This window comes from Rattus norvegicus, chromosome 19, assembly GCF_036323735.1.
Source record: "Rattus norvegicus strain BN/NHsdMcwi chromosome 19, GRCr8, whole genome shotgun sequence".
Lineage (NCBI taxonomy): Eukaryota > Metazoa > Chordata > Mammalia > Rodentia > Muridae > Rattus > Rattus norvegicus.
In genome coordinates this window covers 26,656,933-26,674,957 of record NC_086037.1, presented here as the reverse complement: position 1 = coordinate 26,674,957, position 18,025 = coordinate 26,656,933, and the positions used below count along the sequence as shown (strand labels likewise).

General features: G+C 42.7%; 1 protein-coding gene and 1 long non-coding RNA gene across 2 annotated transcripts in view; one reads left to right on the top strand and one right to left on the bottom strand.

Moving 5' to 3' along the window:
• LOC134483569 (disks large homolog 5-like) overlaps positions 1–18,025 on the top strand; it is an 82,791-nt gene that overhangs the window by 19,559 nt on the left and 45,207 nt on the right. The gene's annotated exons all lie outside the window — the stretch shown is intronic.
• LOC134483557 (uncharacterized) lies at positions 1,813–6,460 on the bottom strand. The gene is made up of 3 exons (XR_010060372.1): positions 6,218–6,460; positions 2,200–5,265; positions 1,813–2,076 (listed from the first exon to the last, which is right to left on the bottom strand). It is a non-coding gene; the product is annotated as an uncharacterized LOC134483557 (long non-coding RNA).

Sequence of the window (18,025 nt, the reverse complement as noted above, 5' to 3'; positions counted from 1 at the left end):
TACACACACACACACACACACACACACACACACACACACACACACTTTTCTGACATGGTGCACATTCTTTGCACACAAAGAAGAAAGTGAGCAGTAATGAAAACACAACAATCATGGAATTGATGGAGGGAGCTGTGGGGAAGCTGGGGCTTAGAGTTACTTAAAGGCCCTGTGCAGGCTCTCCTTCTGTTGGAGGAGAAACTTCAAGTGCAATGTGGTTCTTTATTTTCTTTCTCTAAAGCACATAGGGTTAGGGTGGAACACAGGGCTTTGAGCATGTTCGGCAAGTGCAGTCACACTGAATTAAATCCTAGGGCTGGAACCTATTAATCTTCTACAGAATTACAGAGCAGCCTGGATGAAGACTCTCAACTGAAAAGGTGAACTTCTCAAGACAGGCACTGGACAATGACTGACAGACTTGACTGAAGACTGGAAATGTTTTGCTATCTCATAGGAGAAGAAGGCACCTCATAAAACACTGTACTCTAAGGACAGTTTATTCAGGTTAGACATGACATGAACTATTGTCTCATGTCACAGATGTCAGCACAAAGTATCCAAGGTATTGTATGCCAATGGTAGCATTAACAGAACAAAGCACACAGTGTCATGAAGACGTAAATTATGAGTTTGTGTAGCAAGACCCAGGCCTCTTCCAGGTTCTTAGATAGTAACTGAGAACCTCAAATACAGTAGTGATGTGATAGTGTGGTGTGAATCTAGTTACAACTAGTTTCTATTGTGACACAGATGACACTTTTTGTGTCATGTTCAGCTTATGATGAATGACTAGACCTAAGCATGAGAGTAACCAAATACTACATTGCTTCTCTAGCTGCTGAGCTTTTAAAAGCCCTGGGGTGACAGCAAGCTTTGTGGATATTCTGGATTATTCCTTCTGTACTTTAACTCTCTGAGTCATCTCCACTCTCAGTAAGTTAGTTCAATTCCATAAATTGGAAATCAGCCACCTGGAAAAAATACATTCTCAATACGATCCCAGATTGGCCATGGAAAAAGGTTAGCTTGAACTGTCCCACCTAGGTTCTGGGCTTGCACAGGCCTGCTCTCCAAAAGAAACCTGTGTTCACAGCTGCAGGCTACATTCATTATGGATGCTCTTGAGGTTCCTCCCTAAACTGCTTAGATTAAGATAATTTTCTTGCTAACAATCAAAAAACTCATTATGCCAATCTGGCCTACAGGAAGCTAGTTTCTATTCTGTATTTTGTCAGATGTGCATAATACATGTGGTCATCACTGATAATAGGTGAAAGATCTGCTCTAATATGGACACTAAGTGATGCTGGATGATGATGCTGACCCACAATGAGCAGTGGGAACACCAGAGCCCTGTAGGGATGCCTGGCAACCTAACACGTTGAGCACGCACGGCTCAGTAAGTTACCTGTGAACACACATCTCCTGAGATCTCTCTATTTAATTGGAGGTGATCCTGTCCAACTAATACAGCACCTCCTGTGGAATAACAGAAGCCACCTGCAGGAGCTGTGGTGATGACTCACAGGGTAGAGCATCTGCTGCTCTCTCAGAAGAACCACATGGACCCTAACAATTGGGTAAAGCATGTCAGTGATTACATCACAAAGTATGTGTCGGAGAAACAGCCACATTATCCACACAAGAGACACTGTCACACTGGGTACCCCTTGGTGACTTTGAATTCACTTATTAGCCCAGGCTCCATGGAACATGCAGAGATACATCTCTATCTGTAAGTTCTAAGTCCACAGGAGCGGACAGAACCCTTGAGTAAGAATGATGGTCTTAAGAGTCAAGAGATAGAATTCAATTTTTATTCATAACGAATACATTTTTATAACAAAACAGGATTAAAATGAATAAAAATATTTAAAAATATTTGAAAGTGAAAAATAGTAACAAGAACATATAAATAGGAAACAACAAAAAAACTTCAATTAAAATCATAACAAAAATATTTCTAAACTGCATATTTTTAACGAACATGTAGAAGCACAGATGTATTGCTGTGTCTCCTCTAGCACACGTAATGAAAGGCGGTCTCCCAAGGTGTCACTCAAGTGGTGTTTTCTGAAGAAGAAAGTGAGTAAGATCTCAATCAGTCAGGCTGGCTTGGTGTTATATAAATTTACGGTCTCTAAGAAATTTCAAATTAACTCTGATGAAGAATACTCATCCAAAAAATGTTGTTACCATTCAGGATGTTAGACATCAGGGACTCCTGAGAAAGCAACTTATTCTTCAGGAAGCTCTCTTACTGGGGTGTGTCCAATTCCAGCTCTCTTGCACTTTCTGAGACCTGGGAGAGGAACGCAGTTTTTAAGATACTGATTTTGTGGGGAAATGCAAGCCAGCTGTCAGAATGCTGCCTTCTACCACCTCAGTTCTATTGGACAGTCGACATGGACCTTTTAACTGATATCATTGTTGCTAACTCTGCAGGCAAGGCAAAATCTCCAGAGAGCCTCAAAATAATGTGGGCTGCCAATCTGGGACCCAGACTTATACCAGTGCAAACCAAGAACAGGGCAATGGGTAGAGACCTCATTGGGTTGCAGGAAGAAAGGAGATGTCCATATGTCACCAAGGTTAAAGCCAATGACAAGTACTAATTTGACATTTGCACTTGGTTCTTATCCCGGAAAGGTGCTTCCTACACAAGAAGTCACATGACCACAGAGTGTCATTTGTCAAAGAACCACGAACTTGTTCAAAACTCTACATAGGATCCAATCTATCACATGGATATGCAATAATGAGGTATGTTATTCATCTGTCACCATTTCTAGACTGCACCTTCAAAAAGAGCAGCAAAATATACTTGCAAAATAATTCAGTTTCTGCAAAGTGTTTAACTTCCCAAAATACTTGTGCATAGGCCGAGCAATGAACAATTCCATTGCATGAGGGGGTTGGCTGGTTGGGAGTGTAAATTAGAAAGGTGGTAGGAGAAAGCACAGATGTATGAAATTGGCAAATTTTATCAGATATTGTTAAGCTAACACAGCTGCTCGTCCCTACTAGATGATGCTGGGTCTTTATCTTTCTTGTTGAAGTCAACCAAATATTTCTGGTTCAGTGCACACTCAAGATGTCCCTCCCTGCTCCCCTGCTTCAGTGGGACCAACTTCTTCCTGCATGTGTTCTCCATCAGGAGCTGGCTGAGCAGGTTTCTGGAAATACAGTCTGCATAGTAAGATCATGCTGCCCCTTTCTCCCATTCCTACTCCCAAGTCCCACTAACTCTACCAGTTCCCAGATACCCATGAAGACATAATAAAATACATCTTGATACATATAAGGCTGCTCCACAAACCACAAAGAGTTAATTCGGGGAAGAATAAATTGTTTGTTTGGCCTGAGCACAATTAGTGTCCACATCTCTCAAAAAGAACACGGATCTACATCTATCCATGAAAGCCCAATGCATGGGGGCAACATAAATTAGCAGTGGGCCAACACCCTCAAAGGAGGTCAGTAGAACCAAGAGAAGGTCATGCTAACCATGTGGTCCACACACTGAGTGTTGTAAAACCTGGTGTGACCCCAGAGGTCCAGGTCAGCCTAATAACCTTCTGCTGACTTCAATCAATGCTGTTCTATCTAGAGCCTTCTGAAGATGCCTAGACAATCCTGGGATGAGTAACAGTCTTTTGTGGAACTGAAAACTGAGTCCTAATGACCCTGGCACACCGATGTATAAACAGCACAAGAGATAGAATCATAGCTGAAGACTGTCCAATCCAGAACAAAGAAATCAGAAATGGCCATTCCACAGGTGATAGCCTTTCTGACCAGGACTTACCTAGAGAAGGTAATCTCCTTCTTCAGCTTATGGTTGTTCTCATGGATCTCAGTGTTCTCCATCTCTAAGTTGTGCAGAATTGACATGACCGCCTCCTCCATTCTCTCCAGGTCTTCATAATATGGATTTGGCCTGAAGTGTGGCCTGGCCCCAAATGATAGATTCCAATGAACATCACCATTTAGGAATATATGAACTCAGGGTGGGTCCTGTACTACCCCAGTCCTGGAAGGACACCTTCTGAATTCTACATATTAGATCTTCTTCAGCTTCAGAAACGTGTTTTTCTGCGTCCAGGACACCAGAATCTCAGCATCCAGATGGAGGGTTCCCTGGCTCCCTTTGTTCAATCAAGAGGAAATCTGCAGTCAAGCCAGTTGAGCTATCAAGAGCCTAGGCCACACCTCTCCATGCTCCCCACCCCAACACAGCCAGAAACCTGTGATTTCTTTTCTCCTGTTTTGATAAAAGACCTTATATCAACACAAAATTATAATCTACACAAAGAATAAAAATAAACATACAAACGTGGTCACATAGACAAAGAACTGTGTTGTTGACAGTGGGGCTCCCAGAACAAGGCATTCACATCACCATGAAGGTGTTACAAGTAAATACTCAGGCCAAGACATAGACCCCTAGATTCCAATGTGGAGGGAAATATAAACATTTAAAAGTTGTCCATATGCATTTGGATGTATGCACACACAGACTCACAGACTAAGACACACCCACAAAAAAGTGAAATGTAAACAGAGTCAGAGAAAGACAAATATGGAAACAGAGAGCACTGTGAGAACCAGGAGAAATGCATGCACCATTGCTGTCTCAGAGGGCAAGACACACAGACAATAACAAACAGGCCTGAGCCTGAGACCTTCTAGTCAAGCATTGAGATGAACAGTTTGGGACCAGGCCCCTCAGGCTGCTGCCTGGATCTTCCAGCACTCAGTCCCCTGCCTAGCAAGTATAGAGACTCACCATAAACTCACTGCAATTACAATCTTGCAAAGCCACCAGCTGTCAAGGGCTTTGCAAATGCACACTGGGAACTCACTCTCCCTGACTTTATCCCTGAATTCTTCATTCAGACCACAAGATCTGCTTTTCAATAAATGGAAGCAGATGAGTCCAATTTCCATCTCAATCCTCAGGGTCAGGTTCTGAATCTCCTCTATATGGGATGTGAGGTTTAGCACAGGGTGGTTAGGGAGGCACAGCTTTCTAGAACCCAAAACCTTAATAGGATAAGATGAAGGTGACCTTGCAGTCCCAGGAATGAAACAAGAGAATTTGGAGCGATTCATCCCCGTTCTTCATGGATCTCTCTGTCAGAAACCTCAGGTGATCTCTCAGGTCATTTCTCTCCTCGGTAATGAGCTGCAGCTCTTCAATCAGCCTCTCCTTTTCCTTCTTGGCCCGATGCATAGAGTGTTCATAGACCACAGTGAGGCCTAAACAGGAGAACAAGCCTGGAACCCAGTGTCACGGCTAGGCGATTGGTCTATGCTTAAGAGGCCTCCTCAGTGGATCTCAGTTCTCCCACTACTCTATAGAGACCAAGAGATGTAAGCAGCCAGGTGTTCCCTATGCCGGATATCACGTGCTTACATGGACGACGGAGATGGCTACTCCAGGATTATTATCAGCTGAACAGGGTACAGCTTGGTTTCCTCACCCCTGTGGTTTCAGAACTCAGATGATAAATTCACCATCCAAGACTTGAGTGATTGGAGACACTCAGATGTCCTACCCTGATACTCTAGGCCAACAACTTTGGATTAAAATGCATTTCCAGGGAGGACATGGTCAACAGACTTATCAATTCCCCTATTTGAAATACCCAATGCCCCAGAAGTACCCATAGGTTACAGGCTGAATCTTGGTCTACACGTTCCAAATAGTTTTGGTATTGTAGAAACATGTTTGTAACACACATCTCTAATATAGAAAGCTAACGTTGACCCTGCAATTAGAAGAAATCAGAGAAGGTCTAAGAACATAAGGTTATTGCCTGGAGCACAATTCTCCCCCTGTTCCTACTGTCAGATATCCACTGTATTTAAAGAAGCAATGATAGTGAAGTACATTGCTGCCCTGTCTAAACTCAGAAAAAGTGGACCCTCCATGACTCCTGATTGTGTTTTTATATCAATGTAACATACCAAATGAACTGAAAAGTAAAGGCCAGAAGTTCACAGTGTAATAGCATTTGCCTAACCATATCCTCCCAGTGGGGATAGAGAATCTAAAGTTCTGAAATCCTTGACTTTCAGGAATTGTGATATTCATGGAAATTCAATTCCTTTTCAGATGCTCCAGTTGCTGTGGCCCATTGCTAGAAAGGTCATCTTAAGCCTGCAGCCCCCCTGACAGGAAGCTCAAAATATACTGCCCAGAACTTACTCAACATTCCCCAGAAGTGCTGTCTTTGTCCATCATTAATTTGAGACGAAAGGCTAGACTCCTTCACTCTAGTCTCTCCACAATCAACGTTCCCCCTCCCAAAACGGTTGTGAAGACAGGAAAACATGTCTTAGGGTGTAACCACCAGACTCAGTCTGAGAGAAACTAGGGCACTGGTTGTCACTCCAACACTGGTGACATCACAGAGGATGCCAGAACTCTCTAGGAGACAATAGAGTGTCATAGAAGGGACAGCTGATGTCACGGGGAGCAGACTTTGCCTCCCTGATAATAATCTCCCTGTACTGAGCATAAGCAGATGTGCCCTTTCCAGGAGACTTTCCTGGGGAGAGCCACTGAGCATCTCCTGCTTCCAAAGCCAAATTTTCCTCAAGGCTTGATTATAAAAAACCTTAGTAATTCCTATGCATCTAAATGAATGTTTCTTTTCATATCTTGCCCAAAAATGTCTCATCCTAACTCAAACTGTCCTCATTCACCAATGTTAGCCATTAAAACTTCCTGAGATTTCACACCAGCTTGAATATGCAGTCAAAAGTTCTCCTGTCTCATTCTGTACAGGTGCTTTATATCACATCAAGAAATAGTCTGCATGGTAGGTTACAACATGGGTGTGTGTTAGGGGAACACTCATGAAGTCATGTGCTTAGCAATCGACAATTGCCAAGAAATTCCTTAGGAGAAAGAGTTGATGTCTTTAAAGTGCTAGGCAAAGTGTGGAGACCAGTTGGCAGAGGAAAGTGCAAATTGGAGCCACCAGTGAAGGGAACCTCATTCTGCTTGTGGGGTTCTCCTCTCTGCACCAATGTCGCCAAAGGAGCACTGCTCACAAGCCTGAGTAAGATATACCAAGAGCTTCTGTCAGAAAAATAAAATAGTCAAGAGATATAGGGGGTGCACATAAACGTCTAAAATGAAGCTATAAACATCATTAAGTGGATAGAGTAAGGTCCCAGCACCTGTACACTGGGAAATAGCCACCACACCAAACACAAAAGCATCTATCATAATAAAAAATGAATACTGTATAGAATTTACACATTAACACTGATTGATCACATCCGTAGTTCAAATTTTGGGGGCAAATTCATGGCCCTAACTATCTTTCTCTCAACTTATATAGCAAAAAATAAGAAGGAAAGAGAAAAGAAAAAGTCAAAGCAAAAAGCTCAAGCTTCTCATATGAGGACTGCAGGAAGTGTTATATGTTAGTCAGTTCTGATTAGACCATTTTAGATAGAACAGTGCACAGTGACCCTTAATGTGATGGGCCCTATATAAAGCTTTTTTCAATATTGGAATTTTAACAAACCTCATCCAGAACGTACAGAAGAGGCAAGGATGTGATCACCATGTCCTTGCTCTCTATCTGGTTATTTTTCTGCGTCCTTGATTGTCAGGCATAGAACAGCAACAATCTGAAATAGCTGGTAGACATGAAAAAAGGTTGCTAAAACTATAGTTGTGGGTTGCACACCTCAACTGTCAAAGGCTAATGCTGTCCTCACAGTCCTTGGAGGCCACTCTTGTAAGCCTATTTATTGGAAAGTGGAAGGAGGTTCATCTGAGCTCAAAGTGAACCTAGCCAGCCATGTAGAGGGCAACATGTGATACTTGAGACCCTGTCTAAAACCAGCACAGAAACCCACCCTGCATTCAAAGCATCATCTGTGAATTCTTGATTATTTACCATTCTCTCCCTACCAGTCTTTCAATCTGGAATGATAGAAAAGAACTGGAAATGATCTTCCTATTCTCAGGACATTAATCTCTCTTTCCTTAGGTGCACATCAAGAACCCATGCAAATGGGTATGACCATCTGAACAACTTAGTATCATCTACTCAGTATATCTAGCCTAATACTGTGCCTATGGCAATCTCAAGCTTCCCTGAGTGTTGCTGACCCAGCAAGAAGTATGAAGTACTGAGGTCAAACCCCAGTGATCCTTTCAAGGGTTTAGAAGAAAGCCATCAGAGAAACTCCACTTCTTTGTCCTTAGATTAAATCACATTGACACAATGTGAACCCGGTGGACTATTTAACCAGACATCTTTCTCCTAACCCCAGCTTTCTGAGTTCAGTCCATGTGAACCTGCATGGGGAGAATGCATTGAGTGTACATAGACCACAGTGAGGCCTAAACAGGAGAACAAGCCTGGAACCCAGTGTAACTGCAAGGAGTTTGGTCTTTGCTTAAGAGACCTCCTCAGGGGGTTGGGGATTTAGCACTTGCCTAGGAAGTGCAAGGCCCTGGGCAAGGCCCTGGGTTCGGTCCCCAGCTCCAGAAAAAAAAAAGAACCAAAAAAAAAAAAAGAGAGTGAGAGAGAGAGAGAGAGACCTCCTCAGTGGGTCTCAGTTCTCCCACTACTCTATAGTGACCAAGAGATGTAAGCAGCCAGGTGTTCCCTATGCCTGCTGACACACGCAATAAATGCAGTAAATTTTAATTTCTGTTCAATTGTTCAGTAACTTACTTACACTTGCATATTGCTTTGGAAGTGGTGGGGTTTCATGATCAGCATTACATTTAATAATACATAACCAATCATCCCTCCTAGAATGACTCTGTATATAGAGAAAGAAAATTTATTAGAATGGCTTATAGGCTGTGGTACAGCTAATTCAACAAGGAATGGAAGGTCTAAAACACAGTAGTTACCCCTGTTGAAGCCAATTCCCAAAGCATAGCTGTAGCCATTTTGTTCCATGCCTGCCAGATAGTTCATATTCTTGCTGTAATATGTCGCCTATCATTGTTGTCTGAAAATAATTTAACTCACAGCAGGGTCAGGCATGATCACATAACTTGTGTATGTTTTTCTTATTGGTTATTTTGTTTATTTATGTTTCAAATGTTAACCCCCTTTCCAGTTTCCCCTCCAAAAACCCTGCATTCCACCCCTTTCCCCAGCACCCTCGAGGGTGCTCCCCCACCCACCCGTTCCCAAACCACTGGGAGGAAGTTGTTTATGTTGTGAGGTTTCTTAATCTTAAATTACATAAGTATAAGCTTCATGTAGGACCAATAAAATTAAAGGTCAATATGAGGCCTGCAGAGATGGCTCCATGGTTAAGAACACTGACTGCTCTTCCAGAGGTCCTGAGTTCAAATCCCAGCAACCACATGGTGGCTCACAACCATCTGTAATGAGACCTGATGTCCTCTTCTGGTGTGTCTGAAGACAGCTACAGTATACTTATATGTAAATAAATAAATCTTTAAACAGATAAAAAGTCAGTATGAACCTTTGTTGTCTAAAATGGCTTGAGTCAGTGCTGACAACTAGACAGCCCTTCCAGCATCTGCCTATGACCTCACAGTTTAGTCTTCATAAACTGACATAGAAAAATGTCCAGGGTCCTAGCCTGACAAATTCTCAGCTACGTCTCTGATGATCAGTCTTAGGGTGGGCATTCAAAAAACCATCCCTCTCTAAGTAAGGTCAGAGTTTGTGTGGTTTATGGGGCAACTCCTGAACCCCAACGGATTTGTCCATAAGGCTGGATATTTCAGCTGCTCTTCAGTACATGCAGGAATCCTGAAGAAGTAGGCAAATTAATAAAGCAAACTTCCTTCTTCCATGTCCTTGATGTAAGCTGCCAGCAGAAGGTGTGGTCCAAACAACAACCAACAGATTGGGTAAAGATCTTTACCAATCCTACAACAGATAGAGGGCTTATATCCAAAATATACACAGAACTCAAGAAGTTAGACCGCAGGGAGAATAATAACCCGATTAAAAAAATGGGGTTCAGAGCTAAACAAAGAATTCACAGCTGAGGAATGCCGAATGGCTGAAAAACACCTAAAGAAACGTTCAACATCTTTAGTCATAAGGGAAATGCAAATCAAAACAACCCTTAGATTTCACCTCACACCAGTGAGAATGGCTAAGATCAAAAACTCAGGTGACAGCAAATGCTGGCGAGGATATAGAGAAAGAGGAACACTCCTCCATTGTTGGTGGGATTGCAGACTGGTACAACCATTCTGGAAATCAGTCTAGAGATTCCTCAGAAAATTGGACATTGAACTGCCTGAGGACCCAGCTATACGTCTCTTGGGCATATACCCAAAAGATGCCCCAACATATAACAAAGACACATGCTCCACTATGTTCATAGCAGCCTTATTTATAATAGCCAGAAGCTGGAAAGAACCCAGATGCCCTTCAAAAGAGGAATGGACACAGAAAATGTGGTACTTCTACACAATGGAATATTAGTTATCAAAACCAATGACTTTATGAAATTCATAGGCAAATGGATGGAACTGGAAAATATCATCCTGAGTGAGGTAACCCAATCCCAGAAAAACACACATGGTATGCACTCATTGATAAGTGGATATTAGCCCAAACGCTCGAATTGCCCTAGATGCACAGAACACATGAAAATCAAGAAGGATGACCAAAATGCGAATGCTTCACTCCTTCTTTAAAAGGGGAACAAGAATACCCTTGGCAGGGAATAGGGAGGCAAAGTTTAGAACAGAGGCAGAAGGAACACCCATTCACAGCCTGCCCCACATGTGGCACATACCTATACAGATATTAGATAAGATGATTGAAGCAAAGAAGTGCAAGCCGACAGGAAGTGGATGTAGATCTCTCCTGAGAGACACAGCCAGAATACGGCAAATACGTAGCCGAATGCCATCATTAAACCACTGAACTGAGAACGGGGCCTCCGTTGAAGTAATCAGAGAAAGGACTGGAAGAGTTTGAAGGGGGTTAAGACCCCATATGAACAACAATTCCAACCAACCAGAGCTTCCAGGGACTAAGCCACTACCCAAAGACTATACATGGACTGACGGTGGACTCCAACTGCATACGTAGCAATGAATAGCCTAGTAAGATCACCAGTGAAAGTGGAAGCCCTTGGTCCTGCCAAGACTGAACCCCTAGTGAATGTGATTGTTGCGGGGGAGGGCGGTAATGGTGGGAGGATGGGGAGGGGAACACCCATACAGAAGGAGAGGGGGAGGGGTTGGGGTCTGTTGGCCCGGAAATCGGGAAGGGGAATAACAATCGAAATGTAAATAAGAACTACTCAAATTAATAAAGATGAAAAAAATAAAAAAAAAAGAAGGTGTGGCCCAGATTAGATGTGGGCCTTTCCATCTCAAAAGATCTGAATTAAAGATTTATCTCCTCATCTCAAATATTTGGATTAGAAGTAGGTCTTCTTGCTTCAAATAATTTAATTAAGAAAAAAAATCCAATGGTGCTCATGCCTTTAGCCTCAGCACCCAGGAGGTAGAGGCAGTTGGATCTCTGAGTTCAAGGCCAGCCTGGTCTACAAAATGAATTCCAGGACAGCCAGAGCTACACAGGGAAACCCTGTCTCAAAAAAAACAAAGAAGAGGAGGAGGACCAAGAGGAGGGGGTTGAAGAGAGGAAAACAGAAAGAAGGAAGGAGAGAGAGAGAGAGAGAGAGAGAGAGAGAGAGAGAGAGAGAGATCCCCCTCACAGGGCGTCAAGCCATTTGGCATTAGTTAATTCCAGGTACACTCAAGTTGACAACCAAGAACACCAATCACATTACCCGTGGTTGTGATCTCACCCTGGTAGGCTCCTGAGTAGGAGGCTGAAGCAGGAGAATTGCCATAAGTCTGATGCCAGCATGAACTACACACGTGTTCCAAGCCAAGCCAATCTCAGCTACAGTTTGAGATTCTGTCTGAAAAATATGAAAGAGAAAGAAAACATAATTTCCTAGAGCAGTGTTTCTCAACCTTCCTATGGCCTCAACCCTTTAGAACAGTTCCTCATGCTGTGGGGATCCCAACTACAAATACAAAATTATTTTGTCGCTACTTCACAACTGTAAATTTGCTACTGTAATGAATCTTTATTGTAGTGTAAACTATCCGATAGGAGACCCTGTGTGGGTCACGACCCCCAGGCTGAGGGCCTTTGCCCTAGAGGTGGTCTTGGCCTAGTTTATATAGTTCATATTATAATGTGCTCTCTCAGCGTTTGAAGGTCAAGTATATTCACTTGTAACATCAAAACTTAAAAATTCAGTTGAGCTGCTGGCTGGTACGCTCTGACATCCCCCAGAATACCTTTGCCATTTTGTTCCATGCCTGCCAGCCATTTCATATTGTTGCTGTAACATGCCTGCTGTCACTGAGGAGGAGAAGGGACTTGGCTCAAGGACATGCTGACCACACATCTTGTTTTGTTCTGAATGTTCTGTATGCGGTTTGCTAATCTTGAGAAATTGGCACCTGAAGGAGTGGTTCCCTGAAGTGGACACAGGTGAATGGCTAAGGCAGATCTGTGAAGGAATGTTTCACTGAGGCAGACACAGGTAAAAGGATGTTCTGCTAAAGCACGCATGTGAAAGGACACGTGATGAAGGGTTCTGCACTAAGGACACACATGCATTGGTCTGCCTTGCATTCTGTAGTTGAGCTGCATTTGTTGGGACTTCATAGAACCACAGCAAAAACCCTTCGGGTGGGCTGTGTAGTTTCTCACTGTTTCCTTGGGCTCCGGCTGATGGGCAGAGTGATGTCCGCTGAGACAGACACATGTGCTGACGCAGGACACAGGCTGAGGCCAGGCCCATGGAGGACATGGGATATTGAGAGGGAGTTTGGATGGAGTTATGCTTGCGTAGCTTGTTGGTCTGGGGTCTCTGCTGATCTCTGCTCGCCTGAGAGCTGCTCTTACTGACTGTGTAGCATCTTGGCTGCTCTTTGTTCCCCTTGGACAGCCCTCAGGACCAGACTCTCCTCTCCCTTAACCATGGCTGCTGTCCTCTTCCTCTCTCCTCTCCATCACACATGTTCTTCCTTTATTCTCTGGCAGCTTCTTCCTCCTTCTTCCCTCCTCATGATCCTCTCTAGCAAAGCCCTCAAAGCTTACATCCCCCATCTCTCTGCTGTGCAGCTGTTGGCTATTGGCTCCTTTATAATCACAGTTAACTGGGAGCAGGGTCAGATTTTTGGGGTTAACCAGTCTTGAGTTCTACAAATTAGCATTAAAATACAAGCAGCATTAGGCCAATACACTACAGGGGTTTTTGTTTGTTTGTTTGGTTGGTTTGGTTTAATTTTTATTTACCTTTTTACTTGTTATTTTGTTTTTGGCTATTTTTTATTAATCGGTTATTTTATTTATTTACATTTCCAATATTGTCCTACTTTCCACACTCCCCTCATCAAACCTTACATCCCTTTTCTTCTCAGCTTTGCCTATGTGACAGTGCTCCTGCACCCACACATATCCATCCCCACCTCACACCTCTAGGATCTGCCTTTGGTGGGGCTACAGGCCTCACCTTGAACCATAGAGCATCCTTGCATACACTTTGGCTGGCAGTTTGGTCTCTGGAAGCTTGGGGATTAGGGAAAGAGGATCTGGTCAGATATTAAAGCCAATGATTGCTGCATTCTCTTCTTTTTCTGGTTATAGGTGAAATTATGTTTGTGTGCTTCTCTTTTTTTAAATTATTGAGAGAAGATTAATTTCTTGGTCTTTCTTGGGTATAGTTTAGTTCATTGTCTTGGAGTTTTCCTCCTATTAGCCTCTGTTGTGCTTTCTTACAGAAAAGAATTGTTTAAATTTGGTTTTGTCATGAAATATCCTGGTTCATCCTTTTATGGTGATTGAGGATTATGCTGGCTATAGGAGCCTGTGTCTGCATTACATCTGCCCAATATTTTCTGATTTTAGAATCTCTGTTGAGAAGTCTGGTGTAATTCAGAGACGTCTGAATTTATTTGTTACTAGATATTTATACCTTACCCCTTTTAATGTGCTTTTTTGATCTGTGCATTTAGCGTTTTAATTATTATGTGAATGGAGGCATTTTTCTGGTACAATTAGTTTGATGTTCTGTAGGGTTGTTGTACCTTTATGGCCTTTTCTTTCTTTACCTTATGGAAGTTTGCTGCTATGATTTGTTGAAGGTGTTTACTGGATCTATGAACTAGAAATCTTAATTCTCTTCTCTATCTATTTTCCTTAGGTTTCAACATTTAATTGTGTCCTGAAATTCATGGATGTTTTGGATTCAATAAACCATACCTGTTTATCTGAGATGGGTGTTTTGTGCTTTGTGGGATGACCTCCTTGACCCCAGGCTGCATGAAGAATCTCAGCTGACAATGGGGACATAAATTATAAGTATGTGTAGCAAGACCCAGGCCTCTTCCAGGTTCTTAGATATTAACTGAGAACCTCAAATACAGTAGTAATGTGATAGTGTGGTGTGAATCTAGTTACTATTCTCTATTTTGATATAGATGACTCTTTTTGTGTCATGGTCAGCTTATAATGACTAGAAGACCTAAGCTTGAGAATAACCAAAGACTACATTGCTTCTCTAGCAGCTGAACTTTTAAAAGTCCTGGTGAGACAGCAACTGTTAGTGGACATTCTGGATTATTCCTTCTGTACTTTAACTCTCTGTGTCACTTCCACCATCAGTTAGTTAGTTCAATTCCATAAATTGGAAATCCATCACCTGGAAGAAATACTCTTTTTTTTAAGATTTATTTATTTATTTATTATATACAAGTACACCGTGACTGTCTTCAGACACACCAGAAGAGGGCATCATATCTCATTACAGATGTTTGTGAGCCACCATGTGGTTGCTGGGATTTGAACTCAGGACCTCTGGAAGAGCTGTCAGTGCTCTTAACCACTAAGCCATCTCTTTAGCCCAAGAAATACTTTCTGAATATGATCTGAGATTGGCCATGGAAAAAGGGTAGCTTGAACTGTCCCACCTAGGTTCTGGGCCTGCACAGGCCTGCTCTCCAAAAGAAACCTGTGTTCACAGCTGTTGGCTGGCTAAGAAAGATTTCACGAGACATGATACACAGCCCTCGGACTTCTGCTTCAGTCATCTGCACAATTTTTCCCGGTGATATCCTCATACCTCCAGCAGGCGGGTGATGAAGCTGTCCACTCTCAGCTCCCCTTCAGCCATCTTGTGGGCACCAGACTCTCCTCCCTGCAGCAGGAACAAGGGCTTCTCCATGGTGGCTGCAGCAGCAGTGGTGGTTTGGCATTCTCACCTAGGAGGCCCTATGCCTTTCTACCCCAGTTCCAACTGACCTCAGGCCCGGGCCTTCCCCCCATCCACTTAACATGGAGCAGGGAGAGCAGCACCCACTAGAAATAAAAGGGAAGCCCTGGGTCCTGCCAAGAGTGAACCCACAGTGAAGGGGCTTGTTGGGGGGAGGGTGGTAATGGGAGGAGGATGGGGAGGGGACACCAATAGAGAAGGGGAGGGGGAGGGGTTAGGGGGATGTTTGCCTGGAAACCTGGAAAGGTAATAACAATTGAAAAGTAAATAAGAAATACCCATTTAATAAAGATGGAGAAAAAAAAGAAAAGTGTCACACGTTTAAAACGGAAGAATATGGACCCTAATTTTAAACCACAGCTCTGTCAATTAACTATATCTTTAAGGAAGCTCAGAAAATCAGGCCAAACAATATTTTCTCGGTTTATGTATCTGTAATGTCGCATAAATAATAATGTCCGTGTCTTGCTGTTGTGGAGGGAATTAAATAGATAATATGTAATCATGGAAATTTTGAAGTACCATCCATTTTTCTGTTCATTAAATCAATCTTCCGCATTTCATTGATCAAGTATGTATGTTTCCTTTTCATAATTACATGTATAACAAAACCAGTATAAAAACCTTCAGAATTGTATAAGCTTTCACTTTTAACAAATGAAATTAGCTATTCTTTGTATTTCTGCTGAACATTTAAGTGTTCTTTCTATGTCCCAATGCTAGTTTATTAGGTACCTATAAACTTTAAACTCTTTGCCTGAGAGCATGAGTACTATTTAATTATATAGTAACTACACTCAGGCTGTCTTTGTATTAGAACCAATTATATCAGGCTCTAAGAAAAATTACTTTTGCTTTAAAGTTTGTGTGTGTATGAGTGAGAGAGTGTGTGTGTGTGTGTGTGTGTGTGTGTTTGTGTCTGTGTGTATGAGTGTGAGTATGAGTATGAGTGTGTGTGTGTGTGAGTGTGTGTGAGTGTGTGAGTGTGTGTGTGTGTGTGTGTGTGTGTGTGTGTGTGTGTGTTGCACCACATGACCAAACAACTTTCAGGAGCCATTTCTCTCCTACTGTCATGTGGGTCCCAGGATGTAACCCAGATGTTTGACTTTGGCAATAAATAATATTACCCACTAAATAAATAAATAAACAAACAAAAAACAAGCCACAAATCAACTTTGAAAGTAAAGGCCAGAAGTTCACAGAATAGTAGCATTGGCCTTACCATATCCTTTCTTTGGGGATGGGAAAATTAATGTTCTGAAATCCATGACTTTCAGGAATTGTGATATTCATGGAAATTCAATTCCTTTGCAGATGCTCCAGTTGTTGTGGCCAATTGCTAGAAAGGTCAGCTTAAGCTTGCAGGACCCCCACCATCCCTCCCCCCGCCTCCACAGAAAGCTCAAAAGACACTGCCCAGGACTTACTCCACATTCCCCAGAACCACATTCTTTGTCCATCATTTCTTTGAGACGAAAGGTCAGACTCCTTCACCCTAGTCTCTCCACAATCGACATCCCTCCTCCCAAAACACTTCTAAGACTGGAAAACATGTCTTAGGGTGTATCTGCCAGACTCGGACTGAGAGAAACTAGGGCACTGGTTGTCACTACAACATTGGTGACATAGCAGAGGATGCCAGAACTCTCTAGGAGACAATAGAATGTCCAAGAAGGGACGGCTGATGTCATGGGGAGCAGACTTTGCCTCCCTGCTAATGTTCTCCCTGTACTGAGCATAAGCAGAGGTGTCCTTTCCAGGAGACTTTCCCGGGGCAGAGCCACTGAGCACCTCCTGCTTCCAAAGCCAAATTTTCCTCAAGGGTTGATTATAAAAACCTTAGTAATTCCTATGCATCTAAATGAATGTTTCCTTCCAAATCCTGCCCAAAAATGTCTCATCCTAACTCAAATTATCCTCCTTCACCAATATTAGCCATTAAAAATTCCTGAGAAATAATACCAGTTTGAATATGCAGTCAAAATGTTCTCCTGTCTTATTATGTACAGGTGCTTGAAATCACATCAAGAAATAGCCTGCATGGAAGGTTGCAACATGGGTGTGTGTTAGGGGAACACTCATGAAGCCTTGTGCTTAGCATTCAACGGTTGCCACAAAATTCCTTATAAGGAAGACTTGAAATCATTATGGTGCTAGAAACAGTGTGGAGGCCAGTTGGCAGAGGAAAGTGAAACATTAGAGCCACCAGTGAAGGCTCCTGTTGGGCCCTACCTTGGTGTTTCCCTCCTCCCTCGCTGAGCCTTTCAGCCTGCTATAGCAAGAAATTGTTTACACCTTTGACAGCTGCTCTTAGCCCCTGATTTGGGGCTGGGATTTTCCATGGCACCCTTCCTCCCCACTGAGCTTTCCTGCTTCTTGTTTTTAAGAAGCTATTTATGCCCCTGATTGGGCTGGAACTTTCACCACACAGACTTGTCCTATTTTCCTGGTTGGGGATTTTCACCTGCCTTGTTGTTTTTCCACAGCTTTTGCCTCTGGTATATAAGGAGATCTCAGTAAAGCCTTGGTGGCACTCGCTAAAAAGGGGTGACCCGTGTACGTGTTTTCTTTCAACCCCACAAACCTACACCCGATATTCACACACTGTCGGCGCAGACACTGACAATAGGTATCACAATAGAAAGTAGTAACTAGATTTAACCAAACTATCACATTAATGCTGTATTTCATGGTATTTTTTTTTTGCTCTCCTAGAACCTGGAAGAGGCTT